Genomic DNA, 8471 nt, shown 5'->3' with positions numbered 1-8471 from the left:
GGACCCTCTTTAAGCATGGGTGGCGTCTTCTATCTGCATCGCACTTGGAACTCAATTTTTTGTCACTCGGGGTATACCAGGTCGGCTTGCCTCTGCCTTTCGATGCCAGCGCATGGTTTGATCTCCTCGGCGACATGTCTACAAAAATACCTGAAGACAGGAACAGCAAAGGTCATAACTTTCCTTGTTACCAAAGATAAAATTTAATGAGCTAGATCACAGGCTGCTTTAAGATCAGCCGCGCCAGGTTAATGGGGCTCTGCCACCGGAGCCAATTACAGTGGGTACAATTACATCCTATTCTAATAGCTGTAAGTCCGGGTTACACAAAGCTTCTGTCTCTGGGTAATCGCTGGCTAGGAAGCAGGTGAGGGGAAACTAAGCAAATTGTCACTGATCATACAAGAGACACACAGAAAGCACAGAACTTGTAGCTATTCCGGGTGCGTGTGTGTCATCTGTTGCTAAGAAGGAGCCGGCGTCGCCGGCAGAAAGCCCTCTTCTTCTAGCGCTGACCAAAAGGATATGTGATCTCCAAGATGCCTTTAGAAAAGTAGCTGAAAAGTGAATAGTAGGAGAGGGGGAGGAAGAACTCAGAAGGCCCTTCTCTGTTGAAACTGTTTCCCTGAGGATTTGGAAAGATTTAGTGGGCCGATATTATTAATTTTTTTTTTCCAACCTACATACAGGGGTGGGTTACCAAAACCCAAAGTGATGTTGTACAATTTGAACAAACAGACCTTGAAGATCGACTTAATAAAAGACCTCCTTTACATTCTCTGTTATGGTCACCCTTGCAGCTATTTACAGGTCCTTTACCACGCATGGCTAAACGGGGGCCATTGAAGAGTCCCTGACAATTGAAGATCCATCAGAAATATAGATGAAAACACTTTGAAATTTCAAAGTAACAGGATTTTCCTATGATCTCGTGGATCAATCTGCACACTGTTGATTTCTGAAAAGCCTTTGAGGAACCACATCTTCTCCAAGTGAAACACACGTGTTCGTGTTATTGGCGAGTAAATATTTTAACATCCGAGAGAATGGGGGGGGGATGTTTTCTTTATGAAAGCATCAATGACATTTATTGGAACTGTGGGAAAGTCATCGCAGACGAGGGTAGCTGTCTTTCTGAGTGCTGGCTTTGGAGTAGAATGATATTTATAAGGGAATGAGTATTACATAAATGACACAAGCAATGTCAATTTCCCAAAATGTTCTTTGTTTCCAAGAGGTTAAAGATGAAAAAAAGTAATTCCTAATATTGGTTGTTCAGACCACAATTGGAAAGACTTCCAGAATGACTCAAGGTTTTTCAAAGATCCTTTCAAAGTAATGAAGTCATCGGTGGTAGGGTAGAAACAAAGAAACAAGAAGGCGGTATCGTTGGGATGGTGGGAAGGCAGATCATCTCCTCTTGCTACTGCTTGACCTGAGGTTCAGTTTTGGTGATATTGCTCTTTTTTATCATTAGAAGAGAAGGAGGAGGTTTTCCGTAATTTTATATTCATTCTGTCCCTTTTCTCTCTGAACAGAACTCATTTTTCCAGATCTTTCAGGGTTTTTTTTGTTTGTTTTTTACGCTCTCCAAAATATCATGTGTTTATACTCCTAATTTAAGCTTGCTGTCCTTTTCTTGGTTATCTTCCTCAGAGACTCTCCTTAACTTGTGCAAGTATGTTTAATGATTTGGAAGAGGCCTGAAGCCATAGTTACCCAAGAAGTGATTTCGGCCATCCTTTCTACTAAATAGAGCCAATGCCGATCGGTCTTGGATAACTGGTGTTCTGAATGTGTGGATTTTCTACAAAGGCAAACAGATATTTTTTTTTTTTTAATTTTTAACTTTATTTATTTTTGAGAGAAAGAGACAGAGCGTGAGTGGGGGAGGGGCAGAGAGAGGGAGACACAGAACTGGAAGCAGGATCCAGGCTCTGAGCCGTGAGCACAGGGCGCGACGTGGGGCTCGAACTCACGAGTGGCGAGATCATGAACTGAGGTGAGGTCGGATGCTTAACCGACTGAGCCACCCAGGCGCCCCAAACAGATATTCTTTAATATTTTTATTGACTTTGGCAATTCAGGGAACATAATGGTCGGCCCTGTCATTCATGCCGGACGGTAGAGGAGAGAAAACAGGAGAAGATACGCTTCCGGGCGAGAAGTGAAAAAGCGCATCTGATGAGGAGTAATGCATTTGACACCATATATCGGTACCCCCGCCTACAACTAATACAACCCAAGAATGATAACCCCCCACGTTGCAGACACATTTAAAAACACAAAAATAAAAAATAAAAACTCAGGTATGCTGGTGGTTTGCTCTAATGCCAACGGGTCCCTATTAGAGACAACACGAAACAGAGTCGCAAAGGAGTTATCTTGTCCCTGGCAGGATTAAACCTTCTTAAAGTGGAGTTCACGAATGACCCGGATCAAATTCATATCCTGCAGTCTCCTACGCGAGACCGGCCCACAGACCAGAAGCATCGGTATTACTTGGGAGCTTGTTAGAAAGGCAAAATCTCAAGCTTTGCCTCAGGCCTACTGAATCTGAATCTGAAGTTTATCAAGTGATTCGTAAGCACATTAGAGCTTGAAAAGCACAACCCAAAACACTGTAGACCATGAGGTTCCAGTGTCTACTTGCGTTATAATTTTTGTAAAAGAACATTTAAAACGTTCCAGATCCAGTTACAGATTCAGTTTCATGAATCTTCCAATATGTTCAGACTCAGGTTTGTCTCAATACTACGAGCGAGGAAAGAAATCAGTGGTGAATGATGATACTAGGGACTGCATGGCCTTAGTGGAATGAACACTAAGCTTGGAGTCCCAGAGAATTACGCGCCAATTCCTGACTCACCACTAGCTGTCACTTAACAAAATTCATCATTTCCCCCCCATAAAACCTCAATATTCATTTCCCTTCTCTGGTTCATTCCGTAATCTGGTGCCTCAAAGGTATCGGGCAACTTCGCATCAGTCATACTCTTACTTTGGAGGCTCACGTGTTCTCAAAGCAGCAGCCTCTTAGGCCTCGTCATGAACTCAACGCGATAATCCAGGTGAAACGACTTTGTCCCAAGCCTCATTGCAATTACAGAACCCCAGAGACGTTTCGTGGCCATCTGTCAAACTGTGACTTGGAGAATGCTGAATCCGACATAACAAACTGATCCAGAGGGCTCTCCTCACTTACATCGCTGGACTATTTGTCCCTGTTTTTCCAGCACGATCCTAGTTTACTCTTGTTTTTCAGGTGTGATCATTAATACCCCAATTTCGCTTTTTAAAAAAGCGTCCCAGCTTGTGTGGTGAATTACACAGTCAGCTATGAGCAGCTGACTTTGGCTATCCCAAGTTCAACAGCAGGTGCAGAAGAAATGCTCCACGTGTTCCCTTGCTTTGCCTAAGCAGCTCTTCCAAAGGTTGCTTCTGATCTAGAACCGTGTCAGTTCCATCAGGCCTCCCAATCCTACGCCGGGCCTGCTAACTCTCTTTTGGCATTCAGTACTCTTTCACCTCCCTGCTCTGTATCTTGCCCTCTGTCGCAGAAGATGCAAACTCGGGACTCCCTTGCTGGACTGAGGTCCACAGAGTCTTAGATTCCATGCTAAGACCCACTGGCATGAGGTTTCAGAGGCAAATGAGAATCACAAATACATTTGCTTCTTCTTGCGTAAATGGCAAGCAGATTCTTGGATCCCCAAATGCATGCTTTTTGTTGCACTTCTGCATCCCTCAGCCACTTAATCTGCTTGGAGGCTGAAAAGGATCTGTGAGGTTGGCAGTGAACTTGCTACAGATCCCTGACCCTGGGCGGCAGCGTCTCTGGAAGCTTCTGCTTGACGTGCATCTTCTTTACGCCTTCCAGTGCTTTGTTATTTGCTTGCTTGCTTGCTTGCTGATGCTTTACCACATCTATTGAGCTATGATGGATATGATTAACCCTCTTCTTTGTCCCCAGCCCCAGGCAGCTAATGATCCACTTTCTGTCATTATAGATTAGTTTACATTTTTAAGTTTTGCATAAATGGAACCTTTACAGTATGTACTCTTTTTTTTTTTTTTTTTTGGTCTGGCTTCTTTCACTCATCATAATGTTTTTTGAGATTCATCAATGTTGCTGCAGGCATCAGGTTTCATTACTTTGTCTTACTGAATAGCATTCCATTATATGGCTGTACCTTGTTCACCCACACACCCATTGATGGACACTTGCACTTGCTTTGTTTCCCATTTGGGTTATTACAAATAACCAAAGCTACTATGAACATTCCTGCAAAGCTTTGTATAGACATATTTTCGTTGTCCTTGAATAAAGAATTAAAGAATGCAATGACTGGCTCTTTTCTGTGGCACCTCAAAGGCAGTAGGCTGCCTCAGGATGAAGTTGAACATCTCTTTCCCAGCTATCGGCTGCCAGAAACTCATTGAAGTGGACAATGAACACAACTTCATACCGTTTTTGAGAAGCATATGGCCACAGAAGTTGCTGTTGATGTTCTGGGTGAAGAGTGGAAGAGTTATGTGGTCTGAATTCGTGGTGGCAATGACAAACAAGGCTTCCCATGAAACAGAGTGTCTTGACCCATGGCCGTGTCCACATGCTTCCGAGTAAGGGGCATTCCTGCCCTAGGCCAAGGAGGACTGGAGAAAGAAAGTGCAAATCTGTTTGGGGTTGCACTGTGGATGCAAATCTCAGTGTTGTCAACTTGGTCATTGTGAAAACAATGGGGAGAAGGATATTCCTGGACGCACCAATGCCCCTGTGCCTCATCGCCTGGGGCCCAAAAAGGCTAGCAGAATATGCACACCTTTCAATCTCTGTAAAGAAGATGATGTCCACCAGTATGTTGTGAGAAAGCCCCTAAGCAAAGGGAAGAAACCTAGAACCAAAGTGCCCAAGATTCGGCGTCCTGTTACTCCACATATCCTCCAACACAAACTTTCACGTGTCACTCTGAAGAAACGGCGTACTGAGAAAAATAGGGAAAGGCTGCAGAATGTGCTAGACTTTTGGCTAAGAGAATGAAGGAGGCCAAAGAAGAATGCCAGGAATAAGTTCCCAAGAGACGGACGCTGTCCTCTCTGAGAACTTCTACCTCTACATCTGAGTTGAGTCAAAAATGAGATTTTCTAAGAGTAACAAATAAATAAGATCAAACATGTTTTAAAAAGAGTGCAATGGCTAGACCATAAGGACCAAAAGTTGTTCAACTTTGGAAGAAATTTCCAGTTGCTCTGCCTCTTCACCAACCCTTGTAATTGTCGTTTTAATTGTATCTGTTCTAATAGGAGAGGAGTAGGATGATCCACATCTCCGTCAAGACCTAAAACTGGGGCACGTGGGTGACTCAGTAGGTTGAGTGTCCGGCTCTTGCTTTTGGCTCAGGTCATGATCTCACAGTCTTGGGATTGAGCCCCATTCAGGTTTGTGCTGGGTATGGAGCCTGCTTAGGACTCTCCCTCTCCCACTGCCCCTCCCCTGCTCATGCCATCTCTCTCTCTCTCTCTCTCTCCCTCTCTCTCTCTCTCTCAAGACAAAAAAAGACTTAAAAATGGCCACATTCACCTGGGGAGATTTTAGGTAAGATATACAAAATGGTAGGTAATGGTGAAGGGTGAGAGAGAACAGAATGAATCATGGAATGGGGTGGCCATGGGGAAGGACTTGGAGAAAATACCCTCTCTTTGCCCTGTGAGCCTCCAGAATTGAATGTGGAGTTATGAGGAAAGTTATCAGGTCAGTGTGAGAATGCTCTTTCAAGACTTAAAGAAAGCCCCTTTTGTCCAACCAGAGAACCTTAGCTTCCCCAGAATCACCCCCACAGGGGTGTGAAGAGTGGTACTTTGTGATTTCAAAGCCATATCATGGCCTCCCCAGCATCCACCACTCTATGTTGATGTCCAAAGTGGTTCCCTGTGATGCCTGAGGCCCCCAAGCCACCATTGGCTTGGGTAGTGCTTAGCTGATCAATCAAACTGAAGAATGTGGCTCTTCGTTGTCCTGGGGAGGGTAAACATAGGGAGGTCAGAGGCTCTGAGTTAGGCCAGTTCTTGGTTTCTTTATGGCTAAGGCAACCAGGAAACCTTAGAATCCTAGAATAATTATAGTACAGTAAACTCCAAAGACCAAAGGGAGGAAGACGAGAAAGACCCTCTATCAACCGAGGTCCAGAGATGATATCAAGGTGACATGACTTGAAGCAAGCTCTTCTTCTTCCCCTATTGACTTTGTCTCCCAAATCCTTTACCCTCTCCTTGCCTGGCACAAGACCCCTGATCGGTCCACATCCTTCTTCATGATGTCCCGCCTCCCAGTTAGTCCTATCCTCTTTCTCCAAAGTAGTGCCCTGGGCTGACTCTCTTGCCCTTCCAGGCAAGATCAAAAGGCCCTTTCAAGGGAACCTGAGAAAAGCAATCTCAAACATCTACCACTCATTCAAAAAAGCTTAAAAGAGCATAAAGCCAACAATATTCACCTGTTACCACAGGATGGATAGAAATGGCATCAAAGTAAGAGAAGGAATCAAAATAAGAGATAAGACCAAAGGTCCCAGAACAAGAGACCCCGGAGAAGCCCACCACTTCACATAACTTGTGCGACCAGTAGCTGAATAAAAAAGGCCAAGACCTTAGAAACATCTGTTGAGTCTCCAGAGGCCTGGTTTCTGGGAAATGGCCAACCACACAGAGGCTGAGTCTTCTACGAGCAGGGTAAACTGATGGCTATGATTAAAATAAAAATCAAGTTGTGAAAAGATGGTATTTTGTGTGTCTCTGTGAATTCTCCGTGTGAGAAGGGAGGGATGTGGGGTCCCTGGATAGTGGGGGACCAGACCGTCAGGTCCACAGTTGGCCAGACATTAGGAATAAGGACCAGGTTAGAACTGAGCACTGAAGATAAAGACCCCTGCTTAACCCTTTATCTCCGGGACAAGGAATAAAAGGATGTGAGGTTACTACATTTGTTTGGGGGTGAGGAGCAACATTAGGGTCTAGATTACCACAACCCAGATGGGAGGAGGGTTTGACATGCGGAAGGTGACTGTGACTATGATACTTTCCCCCCAAAAGGCAAAGCAATCACTTCCTGGCCACCTACCGTATCGTGGGGCTCTCTGCACCCCACCACCGTATGCTGTAAGCTAAAGGTGCTCAGAAGTCACAAAATGCTCACCTTACGGAAAGCCACCGTCGGCGCCCCCAAGGACTGAAATAATGGTTGGAGGGAACCTAATCCAATACTGATTAGGTTCCTTCCTTGCTAAGAAACTGGGGGTGGGGTGGTGGGAGAATTCCACTCCCAGGACAGGTGATAAGGAAGATCTTTGCAGAGTTTTAATACAACTGTAAAACCAAGTAAAGGCTGGTCTTCTAACTATCCCCACACCCCGGGCATTTCTAAATAACTACAGTGACGAAACACTCTTCCTCAATAAAGTCTTTTGTTAGTTCAAATTGTATTCTTTTAATTGAAATTCAAGTTAGGTAACATACAGTGTACTCTTGGCTTCTGGAGTAGAACCCAGTGATTCATCACTTACATACGACACCCAGTGCCCATCCCCAGAAGCGCCCTCCTTGATGCCCATCGCCCATTTAGCCCATCCCCCCACCCTCCTCCCCTCCAGCGACCCTCAGTTTGTCCTCTGTATGTAAGAGTCTCTCATGGTTTGCTTCCCTCTTAGTTTTTGTCTTTTTTTTTCCTTCCCTTCCCCTATGTGCATCTGTTGTGTTTCTCAAATTCCACACGTGAGTGAAGTCATGTGATATTTGTCTTTCTCTGACTGACTGATTTCACTTAGAACAATACCCTCTAGTTCCATCCTCATTTTTGCAAATGGTGCGATTTCATTCTCTTCCATCACCAAGTAGTGTTCCATATACCACATCTTCTTTATCCGTTCATCAGTCGATGGGCATTTGGGCTCTTTCCATAATCTGGCTATTGTCGATAGTGCTTCAAATCAGTATTTTTGTATCCTTTGGATAAAATTCTAAACATTGTTGTGATTTAGGTTTTAAAAGTATAGGTTTATTCTACAACTAAACAAAAACTAAGCTGAATTCAAAAATGGCCAAAGGATTTTTTTTTTTATATATTTCCCCAAAGAAGATGTACACACAGCCAATAGGTACATGAAAAGATGCTCAATGTCATTAGTCGTCAGAGAAACACGCAAGTCCAAATCGTGAGGTACCACTCCACACACACCAGGCTGGCTAGTGTGAAAAAATGAAGAAGAACTGCTGATGGGAAGGAAAATGGTGCGGTCGCTGTGGAAAACAGCTTGGTCGTTCCTCAAAAAAATAAGCATAGAATGACCATATGGCCCAGCAACTCCTCTTCTAATTATATACTCAAAAAAATTATATGCTCAAATACTTGCACACCAGCATTCACAGCAACATCATTCACGATAGCTAAAAGGTGAAAACAACATAGGGCCCGCCAACGG

General features: G+C 44.2%; 1 pseudogene; it reads left to right on the top strand.

The window, feature by feature from the left end:
• Positions 1-4286: 4286 nt before the first annotated feature.
• LOC121025110 (40S ribosomal protein S6-like) lies at positions 4287-5139 on the top strand (annotated as a pseudogene).
• The last annotated feature ends 3332 nt before the right edge of the window (positions 5140-8471 follow it).

Source organism: Herpailurus yagouaroundi, unplaced genomic scaffold (genome assembly GCF_014898765.1).
Source record: "Herpailurus yagouaroundi ecotype Mexico unplaced genomic scaffold, PumYag 67503, whole genome shotgun sequence".
In the NCBI taxonomy this organism is placed as follows: Eukaryota; Metazoa; Chordata; class Mammalia; order Carnivora; family Felidae; genus Herpailurus; species Herpailurus yagouaroundi.
This window is presented reverse-complemented; position numbering and strand designations above follow the sequence as displayed.